Raw genomic sequence first — 15,943 nt, forward strand, 5'->3', positions numbered from 1 at the left:
CGTCATGTAGCATTTGTATAGAGTTTGCTAATGGGTGATTGTTTATGACTTCAGCTACGTTTCTCATTACTAGCTCTGTGGTTGATATACTGCGTCATCTAGATGTAACACGTACATTTGGGCACATTTGCGGTGGTGATTTGGCTCAGGGTGCACTGTTCCAATCCGATGCAATATTTGTCAACACACGTGAAAGCAGTATGGGCCATTCCCAGGGGGGAAGCCGGTGCGTGATGAAATATCATGGAGGGTCGGTGCGTCCTGGGACAGTTCATTTCAACGCGCTTCTGTTATTTTTTTTCTTCATGCAGTCTCGTTTTTGTTTTTTTATGGCTGTGTCGTCGTATATGCAGTGGTGTAACAGTAGATGTGTTAGGGAGGTAACAGGTAACATTTTAATTATATTTTGCTAAAATGAACGAAATGACTCGAAAAAGGATTCGTTCATTTTACTGAACGAGACTCAAAGGTCCGAGTCGGTAAAATGATCCGAACTTCCCATCACTACTCAGCACCACACTAGTTCCTATCCCCAACAGACCTGACCCTATTGGCTCTCCAACGGTTTCGACTCTTCCGGGGATGGGGCTCCCGAGGGCTTCCCCCATCCCCTTCATAATGCGAGCAGCCTTCCTATGGGCAGCTGCAGCAGAGCTACTCCCGCTGAGAGCAAAAATTAGTCCTTTCTGTAGTCTTGGAGCTTTGTTAAGTTTTTTTACGGTGGGTGGCTAGAGTGCCAATCCTGCCACCAACTCACATGAATTCCCTGCAAGTTGGAGGACCGCTTGCAGGGCCAAATGCAGTCTAGCGTCATACCCAGGACGCCGACTGCCGACGTTAGTTATATTGTTTTAAGACATGAGACATTGGAAGCCGCAGACAACCCTATCGCTTCATCTCCTGTCCGTAGCAAAGAAAAATAAAAAAGTTTAACAGACGTCATTGGACATTTTTCTCACCTTGTGTAACGTTAATACTGTTATGTACCTTGCCTTTTTCAATTAGCAATGTTAATACCTCAATTTACATAAAAAAATGTTGTGTGCTTTGCCTTGAGGGAAAAAGGAAGTGTTGGTATCTCACATCCGTTATTAAGTAAAAAGTACACAGTGAGTTAACTGTGTCTCTGTAGTTATTATTTGTTGGCGTTGGAAGGGACACAAGGATTACAAATAGCCAGGATACATCACAAGAGAGACGAGTGTCAAATTCTTCGATGCATTGACACGATTTCAGTCACAATTGCATCAGATGTTTCAGTGCTTCCCTAGGCTAAACTCTGTCCAGCACTAGTACTCTGTATCAGCCTTTCTACGTAGCTAATGTATGCGTATCGTCAATTCGGACAGTATTACCACCCACTACTTATAAGAACATCTCCATGGTCAGCAGCCTAGCAACCACCTACTGTTGCGAATAAATTATGCGTAACAACCTTTGAGACATGTCGATACGCTCGGGAGTACTTTATCCTGGGGTTATTTTCACAGATTTTGTTTACATAAAAGTTAAAAGGTAATTTAAACCTAGATGTCAACGCGAAGTTATTGAAAAATTACTGACATTACTCCAACGTCCTGTTGTATATTTAATTCCGCCCGAACATGGCTTTTAAGACGTCTTTTACAATAGGCCTAAGATCTTGAAACAGTTTTTTTTTCTTTACAAGTCGAATCGTAACATGATAATGAAAGATTACGTAATTTTGATCTGTATTTTTATTTGCTGTATTTCAGTTTATAATGATTTTTGTCAACAGCACCCCACATAGTAACACCCTACCACGACTCTCCGCTGCCTCTTTCTCATTTAAATACTTACATAATGTAATAATTGCTGCCTGCTATCAGCTTATATCTCCAGTCGCCGTTAAATTTCAAATGCATAAATCGAAACGGGCGGCACGGTGGCGCAGTGGGTAGCGCTGCTGCCTCGCAGTTGGGGGACCTGGGTTCGCTTCCCGGATCCTCCCTGCATGGAGTTTGCATGTTCTCCCCGTGTCTGTGTGGGTTTCCTCCGGGCGCTCCGGTTTCCTCCCACAGTCCAAAGACATGCAGGTTAGGTGGATTGGCGATTCTAAATTGTCCCAAGTATGTGCTTGGTGTGTGGGTGTGTTCGTGTGTGTCCTGCGGTGGGTTGGCACACTGCCCGGGATTGGTTCCTGCCTTGTGCCCTGTGTTGGCTGGGATTGGCTCCAGCAGACCCCCGTGACCCTGTGTTCGGATTCAGCGGGTTGGAAAATGGATGGATGGATAAATCGAAACGGTTGTATATGAAATTAATAGCAATAAAGTTTCTTGAAAAGCAACATTGACGGAGAAAGACGCTCTTTTATGACGTATTTCTGCGCCGTTAGCTGCCGGAAACTGTGTATTAAAGTATAGTTGTTGGGTACGTGTTGGTCGGTAATTGTTAAGCAGGTAAAATTATACTTTTTATTGTTCCGAGATAAAAATGATTTTTCTGTTGTGACTTTTTAAGTGAATAGATTTTACGAGGTAACTAAGTGGAGTACATTAGCATTGTTCTGTTTATGTTTAAAATTGTGCATATCTGCCTGCACGTTACAGACGCGAGAGGTTAAATGAAAGAAGCAACGTGAACTTAACCCCGTCACGCAGGATTCGTTTCTCATACCTGTTTTAATGATCCTTCAAAGGTAGGACTGGATTAGGATTCTAGATTTTACCGGAAATTTACGAATTTTGGTCATTCACTGGACACAGGCTCTATACCCTAAGGCAGCGTTTCCCAGTTTTTACGGATGCTCAAGTGATTATTTAAGAGAAATCAAAACAATAATATCATAGAGGAGTTATACGAAAAAAATTAAATTGTAGTTGTTCTTGCATTGTAATACCTAAGATACTAAAGCATATAACATTTTCGAAGATAAGTAAAAGCCAGTTTTTAATGAGGTCGGCGCTTCTAGGTCTAAGAGTCACAGATTCTTTCAATATCGGGTACACTGTTGGAAAGATGAATCGTCCTATCAGGTGCAGTAACATGTCTATTCTTGTACTTTGTTTTTGTTTCAGCGTAATACGAAAGTTCAGTCTTACAAGGTACCTACCCAAGAAATTATTTAAAGTTCGTTATACATCTCTTTCAATTCAGTCACGGATTAAAGCAGTTAGGCATTTGTAATTGTTTGCATTGAAGCCGACTGGCTAAGCTGTATTTATAAATGATTTTCAGACCCAACAGTTATCATTAGTGGGTTTGGGAAAATGTTGTAATCGTGATAACTGCAAGTCACGTAATTGTAAAGTTTCCTACGTGTAAAGTTTCACTAGAAACTTTTTTGTGGATTTTATTTCTATCAAAAAATTCATGTGGAGAAGCCGTCAAAATTATTTTGTTCAACTGGATATATCCGGAATTCCAGTTTCTTATGAATTAAATTTTAACCTTTTGAGGTAAAAATTGTCACATTCTTTCCTTGTAATGACAGGTTAATTTCAGTTAACTTTGGAAAAAAAAAATATCTGCCAGAAACAAGGCCTCATTAGCCAATAAGAATTTGTTAAACAGCATACATCTTGCCTGAAGAAGGGGCCTGAGTTGCCTCGAAAGCTTGCATATTGTAATCTTTTTAGTTAGCCAATAAAAGGTGTCATTTTGCTTGACTTTAAACAGTATACGAAATTGTGTCCCAAGTTTATTGAAGTAAAGAAGACCAGTAGTTAACCATGAAGTTCGAAATGTCTCTGTATTGATTTTCCTCTAGAAAGCCATATTCAGTGTGTGTAAAAAAAAAAAAAAAAAAAATTGTTGACTACCCATTTCTTTGTACAAATTTTTAATTAATCAGGATTGACGTAGACAGGATATGCCATAGCTATTAATTTGTATAGCTTCGTCCAGCACAATTTTTAAATAGTCTAGTATTTTTTTTAAGTTACCAGAGCTTCCCTACACAGAATACAATGACTGTTAGTAGTTTGTGTTGATACTTTTAAGATATGTGTTACAGCACTTTTCAGCAGCAGTCCATGTCCTCATAGACTTTTTGGCAGCTTTTGACACTATTGACCATGAGATCTTGCTGTTGCAGCTTGAACATCTGGTGGGGCTTAAAGGGGCTGCTTTTAAATAGTTCAGGCCATATCTTACTGGTAGACACTTTTCAGTGTATTTCAAGTCCTGTTTCTCATCTGCTGCACCTGTTAAATGTGGCATTCCTAAGGGATCCATTTTGGGTCCTATTTTATTTTCTTCATCCTATAGGAGCTATTTTCAGGAAATTTAATATTTCTATTCACTGTTTTTCTGATAATGCACAGGTTTATATTCCTATTTGTAATTCTGCAATTAATCAGCTGCACAATTGTGTTTTTGAACTAAGATCCTGGATGGCTGATAATTTTCTCAGTTTTGATCAAAATAAAATGGAATTGCTGATGGCTGGTTCCCATGACAAAGCTCAAATTGGTTTTGAACTTTTCGGCTCTTTCGCTGACTTTTGCAAACTTCAGGTCTTGGTGTAATTTTTGACAGTAACCTCTCTTTTGAAAAACAGATTATAGCAAAGAGTTGCTTTTTCCAGGTTTGTGTTTTAGCTAAGGTCAAACCATTTTATCTCCTAGGGATCTTGTGAAAGATACTCATGTCTTTATCTTTTCTTGGCTTGATTACCTAACTCTGTGTTCTGTGATCAGCAAATCCATGATACACAGGTTGCAGTTGGTTCAGAATGCTGCTGCCCGTTTTTTGGTTTGGGCAAGAAAGTTTGATTCTGTTTCTCCAATATTTGCTTCTTTACACTGGCTGCCTGTTAGTTTCAGAATTGACTTTAAAATTTTGTTGCTAATTTTTAAATCATTACATGAGTATGCTCCTGCCTGTTTGTCTGAATTGTGTGTTTTACACCAACCGTCCGGAGAGCTTAGATCTACCGGTCAGTTGTCTCTTATGGTCCCTCACACTAAGTGTAAAACTAAGGGGGATGGGGCTTTTGCAGCTGCTGTACCTCATCTGTGGAACTCTTTACCTCATTACAGTAAGGAGTCACCTTCAGTCGAACTGTTTAAAACTAGATTGAAGACCTACGTCTATTCTCTAGCTTTTAGTGACCTTCACTGATACTGATGGTTGTCCTACTCTTAGTTATCTTCTTTCTTTTCTTTAACTCAACTCTGGCTGTATTTCATTTTGTTGTACTTTATTTCTATTTTGTTTATGTCCACTGTATGTTTTAAAGTAAAGAACTTTGGCTGCAGCATTAAATGTGCTCTATAAATAAATTGACATTTTCATGTTTCCGACCATTACTTGAGCACTATCAGTGTAAGCATCAACAAATTTAACCCTGTTAACTTCATGCTTTGTAATGAACTTGTCAGTGCAGTTGAATAGATCTTCCTCAGTGGTGGAGCTTTTACAGAGAGTTGCATAAAAACATATACCCTCTTCAATACTATTGTTAAATGTACAGTGATCCCCCGCTATATCGCAGTTCAGCTATCGCGGATTTATTATTATTATTATTATTACTAGGGGGCTCCTCCCCCTGCTCGCTTTGCTCACCCACCCCTGGGTTTGGTTTACCGGATAAACAATTTAAAGAGATTATTTTCAAGGGAATTGTTACATATGCATTATTTTCCTTTTTACTTTAAAACTTAAGTTAAATCTCTTTCTCACTGGACTTATAACGCTGCTCATGTTGTGAAGGGGGAGTCTGAACGCACGCTAAAGAGATGCGATCTGTTCAGCTGCTGTCTTCCTGCTGCTGCTGGCCAGCTGCGTGTTGTGCTTGTCGCGCTTTGCGTCAATCATTTAAAAGCCTGTACAGCAGCTGGCCTTTTGCCTCTTTGCGTGTCTGCCGCTAGCGTTCTGAAGGGGGGTGGGGAAGCTGAGGGCTGAATGCATGCTAAGGACATGTGCTCGGATCATCTGCTGGCTTGCTGCAGCTGCTGCTGGCAAGCTGCGTGTTGTGCTTGTTGTTGTTTTGAGAGCTGGGAGCACCTGAAGTTTGTCTGCCAAAAGCATTCCAACAACTGCTAGGTTAGATGTCCGTGAACTTGTTTTAAATTGTTTGTAAGTAGGGCATGACGTGCAAAAGTCACCGTCTCACAGGTTTTGCTTCCTAAGGTTGTAATGTCTAGTCTCGTGTGTCATCAAAGTGTCTCTGCGAGATGATCTGGTCTCGATCGCTTCGCTCAACCCCCCGGAGGAGTGCTACACTCCTGCCACTTTGCATCGCTCGCGTTGTGAAGGGGGGAGCTGAATGCATGCTAAGGAGAAGCGTGCGGATCAGCTACTGGCTTTGTGCTGATTCTGCCTAGGTGTGTGTTCTGCTTGTTGCTCTGCACGTCAGTCAGGTGCGTCGATCATTTAAAAGCCTGTACAGCAGCTGTCCTTCTGTCTCACTGCCTTGTCTCGCGTGACATTAAAATGTCTCTCGTGGGACGTCAAATTGTCTTCTGAGAAGATCACATCTCGTCTCCTTGGTCAAGATTTTTTTTTTTATTATAATAGAGAAATGTTATTCATATTCTTAGCCCGACATCCACATATCATATGTGTTTACAAGATGTGTTTTAGTAAGTTTACATGTGTTTAAAGCATGTGGGAGTGGTATTTTAAGGCTTAAACTAAAAAAAATGTTTATTTATATGGTCTTTCTATATCTCGGATTTTCACCTATCGCTGATGGGTCTGGAACGTAACTTCCGCGATAGCTGGGGGATCACTGTATATCAGATAAATACTTTAAAATGGTGACTCCTGAAACATCAGTGGATTTGTCCCATTTGCAATGACCATTCATTGCATAGTTTTATTTGACATATTAGCATTTTTTTTTCTTCATCATCAGAAAGAGCTTTCATGTAGCATGCAGTAGTATTATTTGGCATTTGTACTGCAACTACTTTTCAGCAGACTGCTTGTTTAACATGCAATATCTTTTGTACAAGGCTTAATAAATGTTTCTCCAATAGTGTGAGCTTTGCCAGTAAGTGCATTTTCATTGTCAGTTTCAACAAGTGTAATATTGAAATTTTATGTTTTTTTTAATAGCAATCAGGACTCATTGGAAGATACTATATTTGTGTTTGTATTCAGCATGGTTGGTTTCCAAGTGCAAAGTTTAGAGGGAGCCAAAGAACTGTTTGTCAGTATCTTATTATATAGTACGCACTGTGCATCAGGAACATCCTTATTTCTGTCACACATAAACCCAAAATTCAAATAACTGTGATCATACTTTCGTTATTTTCTGTTATTAGTTGAATCCTGTTTTTTTTCCACTGTGGAATTTTGATGAATAAAAAAGATGGCAATTGTTTTTCCTCATCTGTAAGGGAGAAAGTGGCTGTATTTGTTATTTATCAACTGTAGATGTACAATTTGGTTCTTGCTTTAAAGTTACCCTTTTTTCAGCCACAAATTTATGGTCAGTTTTTAAATAGTAATATTTAGAAATACTGAAAATATTAAAATAAATATTTACAGTATGTGAGGAATCAAGTGTAATTACGAGACAAGCATACTGTATTCTTTACTGTTACCGAAGTAATTTCATAAATATGAAGACAGTTCAAATCACACAACTAACATTGTATTTCTTTTTTTACATTATTAAAAAGGTTTGTACGGATATTGTTGAAATGAAGACACTGTGAATTAAAAAAACGAAAAAAATGAATGTCAATTTAAGGATTCATAATGGATTTAAAGATTACCAAACTGCCAAAACGTAAAATAAAAATTATGATGCAAAATTAAGTAAAGTGCAACATATATATACCCTGCTCATGATTAAGTGGGCTTAGGACATGGAATGGTATGGTGTGTGTCTGTACATATATAATTTACACAAAAAAATCATATACTTTTTTTAAATTTCACTTTTTAAATTAATTATTACAATACTTTTTCTCAGAACACTTGTTCACATCTCAAATACTAGTGTTCAGTGGAACACAGTTTGGGAGTACTGTCCTAAGCTGTCCATATGTAAGTAGATCTGATCAGTGTGTGTACTTTGAAGCACCAGATGTACACAAACAATATACAGGGATTACAAGTCACTAACAAGTTTGAACAAACAAATTCCAGAGTAAGAGCTTATTCACAAATTGTAACATAAATACATACTCGGAAAGCCAGTTTTAAATCTATGTATTTAAATAAAACAGAATGAAAAAGATAACACAAAATCAATCCTGCCACGACTTGTATGATGGTAGCATTTAACTCTCATAATTATGCACAAGTCAAGTCGGGGAGCATGCACTGGTACATTGTGTTGCCGCACCCATTACACAATGAAACAGCTTGGGATCCCAGTTGGCACCCCCGTGGCAGACACGAGGTCCAGACCCACCCTCCAGAAATGACCCGCTATCTGCCGCAGCCAGGTGTTACGTGGGTGACCCCTTGGCCTGGTCCAGCCACTCAGGTCCCCAACAACGAGGATCTTACGAGCTGGATCACCCTCAGGGAAACGTGCCACATGGCCATAGTGCCATAACTGACGCTCCCTCACAATGCAGGTAATGTGCCTCATTCAAGACTCCATGAGCAACCGCTCATTCAACACAAAGTCAAACTAATGGTACCCAAGGATTTTCCGGAGAGACGTAGTACCAAAGGAGTCCAGTCTTCGTCTCGGGTCACTGGATAGCGACCATGTCTCACAACCATATAGCAAGACAGGAAGCACCAGGACTCGTAAAGGCTTGGACCTTCATCCTTTTGCATTGATATCGGGAGTGCCACACACCCCTTTCCAGCGACCTCATGACCCCCCCATGCTCTACCAATCCATCTGCTGACTTCATAGGAAGAGTCACCAGAGACATGAATGTCACTGCCAAGGTAAGTAAACCTCTTGACAAGGTCGACACTCTCTCCTCAGACAGACACACTGCTGATGGCTGTGCCCAAGAGGTCATTAAAGGCCTGGATCTTGGTTTTTATCTATGACACTCGCAAGCCCAGACACTCTGACTTCTCGCTCAGTCTCTCAAGCACCCCAATCAGAGTCTCCATTGACTCCGCGAAGATCACAGCATCGTCAGGAAAGTCAAGATCTGTGAATCTTTCTTCACCAACAGATGCCCCACAGCCGCTAGACCCCACGACCTTGCCCAACACCCAGTTCATACAAGCATTGAACAGAGTAGGAGCAAGAACACACCCCTGACGAACCCCAGAATCAACTGGTAAAAACACAGAGGTTCTGCCTCCACTCTGCACAGCACTTACAGTACCAGTGTATAGGTTGGCCATGATATCTAGCAACCTTGGGAAGATCCCGCAAACTCGATCAACTGATTCGGATGCTTTACGAAAATCAACAAAGGCTGCAAAGAAACTGCCGATATTCGTGTTTGCACTCCATCAGAACCCTCCGTGCCAGGATGTGGTCGATGGTTTTACGCCTAAGAAGTCTACCAGACTGTTCCAATCTCTGGTAGGTGAGCAAGTGATCACCACAGATCCTATTGAGGACGACCCTAGCAAGGAGCTTACCTGGCACAGAGAGCAGTGTTATCCCCCTATAGTTGCCGCAATCCAGGTGATCACCCTTCCCTTTCAAGATAGGAACGACAAGTCCCGTTTTCCAGTCAGTTGGGATGATGCCAATCTCCCAAATGGAAGCAAAGACTGCTTGCAATGCCAGGAGGACAGCCTTACCACCAGCCTGGAGAAGTTCACTCTGGAAGCCACAGATCCCTGCAGCCTTTCCTCCTCTCAGCTGGTTCACCACCTGTGCAATCTCAGTGAGATTGGGTGGTTCACAGCTAATTGGAGGATTAGCCTCAAGAACCGTGGACTAGGGGTGGGCGGTATGACCAAAATTCTATATCATGGTATTTTTCTAAATTATCCCGGTTTCACGGTATTTGACAGTATTTTTTTCCCATGCATGAGTGGATGTTAACCACATTTTCCACTGCAATTACTGGCTAAGAATAACCTATTCCACTGTCAAGAGCATTGTACATTGTACAAAAAAAAAACATTTTAATGTGCACACAAGTATTCATACAGGTTTGCATTGATAGTTTTCAAGGGGGTGGTACTAATGAAGAGAAGGAATCACATTGCATGACAGATGCAGTCAAAATATAGAACCTTTTAATTAAGCAAGTTTTGCAAAAACTTAAACTATAATTTTGACAACATGTTTTCAACCATCCAAAGAGGCATTTATAAAATATCCAGAAGTGCTTGTCAAAAGTTGTATTGCACTGAACGTGTCTTAGAAAAGGAATAAATAGTAAATATTTTTGTAAAACAACTACACTTTCTGTTAATGTTAACAATCTCTGTCCACTGACATGTTAAAGTGACTTTTTAAACAACTTTACCATCATTAAACTGTATAATATTTAAACTAATAAATAATAACAATAAAATAAATAATTGTATTATTACTGATAGTTGCACTATTACTTCAAGGCTTCAAGCCCAGGTGCATTACACAGTATTCACCAAATTAAAATAAAATAAAACAAGTGCAATCTTGGTGATGACATCTTTACCAACTGAACCATCATTTAGGCAAACTGCATTAATATGGACCTTGCTTCAAGCTAAGCTATATGCATAAATAATAAAACTGCAGCTTGCATTTATAATGCTATTTGTGGTATAGCCCTGCGGAATCGTATTAGGGCCACGGTGAAGAAAAAAAAAAAAACTATATGTCGAGATTAAAGTCGACATTTCCACTTTATTCTCATAGTTTACTTTATAATTAAAGTAGAATGTCGTAAACTAAATTTCATCCTAAAATCATTGTTTAATTTACTAGATTTTCTCAAATCCCGTCATAAATTAATGTAGTACATTAAATGCTTTGTGTTAAGTGTTCCCCGACCCAGTTGTTAATCACTACGCTTCTTAAAATGACTTCCTCCGCACTAAGAGGAGACAGCGATCACCGCACAGAATACATTCACTGTATGATATTCCTGCTCTCTGAAAATGTAGAATGCTAAGATAAATACTTGATATCATTTTCATGATGAAATGCATTAAAGCAGTTATTAAACATGCACGGTAGTGAGGCAGTAGTGCTGCTCCCTCGCAGTAAGGGGTCCCCAGGTGTATGTTCGGTGTAGAGAACTTTATGGCAGGTGTGACAAGGCTTCAAAAAACTGGATGTATGAATGGGTACCGCACAGGTTTAACTTAAATATTGTGTAAATGTTGAGTTTGTGATCTGGTGTTCGGAGACACGAACACAGAATTCAATGGATGTTCTTCTGAGTAGGCTTTCTTTATTGCACGCATGCTGTCTCTATCTGACGTACCAAAACCCCAATTCCTATCCTTCCTTTTTCTTTCTCCACATAACCAATTACCACACGATAAATGTCTTTGTGAAATTAAAACTAGTTATAAACTTAGCCCACGGAGTGTTCAAAACTTTAAACATTTCTTCGTTATACATGTTTAATTATGCCATCCATTCAGGGTTGTGCCCATCCCTGAACGAGTCGCCAGCACATCGCAGTATGAATACGAGCAAAACATACACTAGCAGGGTCAATACAGCATAACAAAATCCTACATGACTTTGAAAGGAAACTGAAGCACGCCAAGTAAACCCACCAGAAAAACATGCAAATGCAAGGCAGGGTACATCCGAGACACCCTTGCTGCGAGGCAGCAGTGCAACCTCCATGCCGCCGTGCCCCCACATGATTAATACATGCTTTAATGCATTTCACCATGAAAATTATATCAAGTATTTATCTTAGCATTCTAAATGTTAAGAGAGCAGGAATATCATGAAGTGAATGTATTCTGTGCGGCGATTGCTGTCGGTGCCTCCTCTTAGTGCAAGAGGAAGTCAGTTTAACAAGCTCGGAGAACACTTAACACAAAGCATTAAATGTGCTATATAACTTATGACGGGGTTTGAGAAAATCTAGTAAATTAAATATTCATTTTATGATGAAGTTTAGTTTATGATGTTCTACTTTAATGACAAAGTACGAGAATAAAGTCAACATGTCGACTTTATTCTCGTCATAAGCGTCGAGATTAAAGTGTAAACGTCCAGAATAAAGTCAACATGTCGTCACACTATTATACAGTACCCAGGTACATTACACTGTAGGCTATTGAAAACAAATAAAACAAGTACAACTTGGCTTGCAGTATTATCCAGTAGTATAGAAACAGTATTTACACATTTGAACATAATGGTCCACATCTGACCTTTTAAAACCAAAGCATCTGCAGGCAACGGATGTGACTCCTTTTTTTCTGCAAAAGTTCTTCTGTGTCATCATGTTCAACTTTATCGTCAGCTTCAGTTTCGGAATGTTCTCTGTCCATTTTCACCGCGCAATACCTACACTACCACACCTATTTAGCGGTGTAGCAGTGAAAAAGGTCCCCACTTGAACAGTTTCCCGCTAAGCCACGTTCTGACCGTCATTTAGGCAATTTAAACCGGTGTTGCGGTATAAAAAAAATCCATATCATAACAAAAATAAAAAGTGGTTTTCAGTATGAACTGGTATACTGCCCAGCACTACCGTGGACCCAGAGATATCCAACATCCTAGCTGGAGGATCAGCTTTGAACAACAGCTCAAAGTAGCCAGCCCAGCGGGTCACAACTTTCATTAAGGTATTCCTTACCATTTTAATGATTGAGGCTCACCAATGTGGGAGATTATGTGGACTTTGTTGCATAGACTGAAATGCTGAACTGATATCATTAGAGTTGCTTCACTTGGTTTTAGCATTCTTGTTTGATTTGGTTATGGTTTAACCATTAATTTTGTTTTTCTACTTTAGTCATTCAAATGGTGTATTTTGTGTATTAATTATTTGAGTGTTTTTAAAATTTTGTTTGGTACAAGAATAACAAGGCAACATGACTTGGCGCTCACAGGATGCTCATGCCTATTAGACAGAATGTTCAAACCAGATAATAACCAGTTGAGAGTATTGTCTTCTTTTTCCATCTGAAAATGACATAAGCTGCTATGAGTCTGTCTCTGGAGAGTCTGTGTAACAAAGATATGTGGCAGCTGAACAGCGAATGAAGATCATCTTATAAATGCTGCAGCTGCCAGAGTTTAGGTTATATACTTTATGTAGTACTTCTGGGTACATTTTTTCCTTATAGTTAGATTATACTGAGTAGAAGAAATGTTTGCCTTCACTTCCAGTCTTCATGTGGTTTCTCGCCTGGGAATTTAGAAACTCATTATTAATTCTAGGTCAATAGAAATGAGAGGAGACATCCTCAATGCACTCCGTGTATAAAGTAGTCACGGTGAAACCACACTATATGAGTGTGGATGAGTTGCCTAGAGCAGGGGTGGGCAAAGTCATTCCTGGAGGTCCGCAGTGGCTGCAGGTTTTTGTTCCAACCCAATTGCTTAATAAGAAGCACTTATTGCTCTAGAAACACTTCTACTTCATTTTAGTTATCTCCCTCATTAAGATTTTGAACCCTTATTGCTTATTTAAGTCTTAAACAGCTGCATTCTCGGTTTTTAATTGCTCCTTATTAGCAAATGACAAAAGAAACCAGCAGTTATCCATTTTGCTTGTTACCCTTTACACCTGTGTGTATTTATCATGCACTATTTGGTTTAATTAAATACTTGGAATGAAAGAGAAGAGAAAAAAGTGAAGGATTGAGAATTACCCATCCGTTTTACACTTCAAAGTATTTGGATGATATCCTTAGAATGGAAAATAAAATCTAGGATATGAGAATGACTTGACATAGCAGAGTTAAAGCACTAACAAGCCATGAAATGTAATTATTGACAAGGATTGTTTTCTAATTAAGCAACTGGGTTGGAACAAAAACCCGCAGCCACTGCGGCCCTCCAGAAATGACTTTTCCCACCCCTGGCGTAGAGGGCACACTATGGCTGGCAGTCCTCAACTTTGGTAAGCAGAAATGCAAGCACACAAGTTTAATAGATAGTCTGTGTTTGGTGTAGTCTTGAGTGAATAAGCACTTTAAGTAAAGAAGTACCAGTTTGGCTGAAGCTCTAACTGCCCATAGGGACACTATGACTGACAGTTCGTTTCAGGAGAAGTTGCTATATATTGCCAGAGGTTGGATGCTTCCACACGGAAACAACCTAAAGTTTAGAGTAAGGGCAAAAAGAAAAAAAAAACATTTTCTGTCAATACTACACAGGACAAACTGAAAGAAAGCTCATATGATTTTAAGTGGTATTTTTTTCTTTTTCTTTTTAACTTATTTGCTAACCCAGAAGTTCCCCTTATATTTATAAGGTAGTCCATCGATCTTAATTTGAAGCAATCACACAAAATGTCTTGGGGAATATACAGACTTCCAAGTCATATGGTTACAATTACAGTTATAACAGTTACAGTGTTCATTTCTACATATTTTATTTCTGTATAAATGTCTAACAGAGAAATGCAGTGTGCTCAGCTAGTCCACTGCTATAGTCAGGGTATGCTAGACTAAAGTAGGAATTCTTCATTCTGGATTTAAAAGCTGAGATCAAAGGGTCATCTCTTATATTAGCAGGCAGATCATTCCACAGCTTCCAGGCCCTGTAACTAAAAGCTCAACCTCCCACTGTTATTTTATTAATACTTGAACTCTTAAGTTGGCTTGCATTTTGAGATCTTACTGTATGCTCTGGTTTGTAAGTAAGGACAAGTTTAGATAAGTAAGCAGGGCCTTGGCCATTTAATTGTTTTTACGTTGAATGAAGGAGTTTGAAATCAACCCTAAGCTTAACTAGGACCCATATTAAGGACATAAGAACTGGAGTTATGTGTTAATATTTTCTGGTTTGTGTAGCAATTCTTGCAGCAGCATATTGAATTAACTGAAAGCTGCATAAAGAGCGATTAGAACAGCCAGTGAATAACTCGTTCCTGTATTTATTTCTTGTAGGACTGACTACTGCAATGCATTTCTCGGTATCCTGCATATTTAGAAAATGTCTTAATCTTCCATTATTTTTAAAATGGAATAAGATGTTTTGGATGATTTTATGTGTATTTTAAATGACATGCTAGAAAACTAATGGTGATTCCAGTTGAGTTAAAGAGTGGCAGAATGTTGTTTCAGTCCACATCATTCCCTCCAATAAGTAACATTTCTGTTTTTTCTGTATTCAGAGACAAGTAGTTCTCATTCATCCACTTCTTTAACTCACTGACACAATTAAGGACAGCACTGGAGAAATCATTTGGTTTAAAAGAAAGGTGTAATTTGCATGTTATCTGCATACAGTGCATCCGGAATGTATTCACAGCGCATCACTTTTTCCACATTTTGTTATGTTAGTCTTATTCCAAAATGGATTAAATTCATTTTTTTTCCTCAGAATTCTTCACACAACACCCCATAATGACAATGTGAAAAAAGTTTACTTGAGGTTTTTGCAAATTTATTAAAATAAAAAACCTGAGAAATTACATGTACATAAGTATTCACAGCCTTTGCTCAATACTTTGTCGATGCACCTTTGGCAGCAATTACAGCCTCAAGTCTTTTTGAATATGATGCCACAAGCTTGGCACACCTATCCTTGGCCAGTTTCGCCCATTCCTCTTTGCAGCACCTTCAAGCTCCATCAGGTTGGATGGGAAGCGTCGGTGCACAGCCATTTTAAGATCTCTCCAGAGATGTTCAATCAGATTCAAGTCTGGGCTCTGGCTGGGCCACTCAAGGACATTCACAGAGTTGTCCTGAAGCCACTCCTTTGAGATCTTGGCTGTGTGCTTAGAGTTGTTGTCCTGCTGAAAGATGAACCGTCGCCCCAGTCTGAGGTCAAGAGCGCTCTGGAGCTGGTTTTCATCCAGGATGTCTCTGTACATTGCTGCAGTCATCTTTCCCTTTATCCTGACTAGTCTCCCAGTTCCTGCTGCTGAAAAACATCCCCACAGCATGATGCTGCCACCACCATGCTTCACTGTAGGGATGGTATTGGCCTGGTGATGAGCGGTGCCTG

At 39.4% G+C, this 15,943-nt stretch overlaps 1 protein-coding gene across 2 annotated transcripts in view; it reads left to right on the forward strand.

Annotated features, from left to right (window-relative positions):
• The first annotated feature begins 1,232 nt into the window (after positions 1–1,232).
• The window catches only part of nucb1 (nucleobindin 1), an 84,059-nt gene continuing 69,348 nt past the window's right edge, over positions 1,233–15,943 (forward strand). The window contains exon 1 of one of the 2 annotated variants that reach the window (XM_028813638.2): positions 1,233–1,384. The gene's annotated coding sequence lies outside the window, so the exon portion shown is untranslated. Of the gene's footprint in view, positions 1,385–2,257; positions 2,421–15,943 lie in introns of those variants that run through there. The other variant, XM_028813637.2, reaches the window with a different exon arrangement.

The sequence above is a fragment of the Erpetoichthys calabaricus genome, chromosome 11, assembly GCF_900747795.2.
Source record: "Erpetoichthys calabaricus chromosome 11, fErpCal1.3, whole genome shotgun sequence".
Lineage (NCBI taxonomy): Eukaryota > Metazoa > Chordata > Cladistia > Polypteriformes > Polypteridae > Erpetoichthys > Erpetoichthys calabaricus.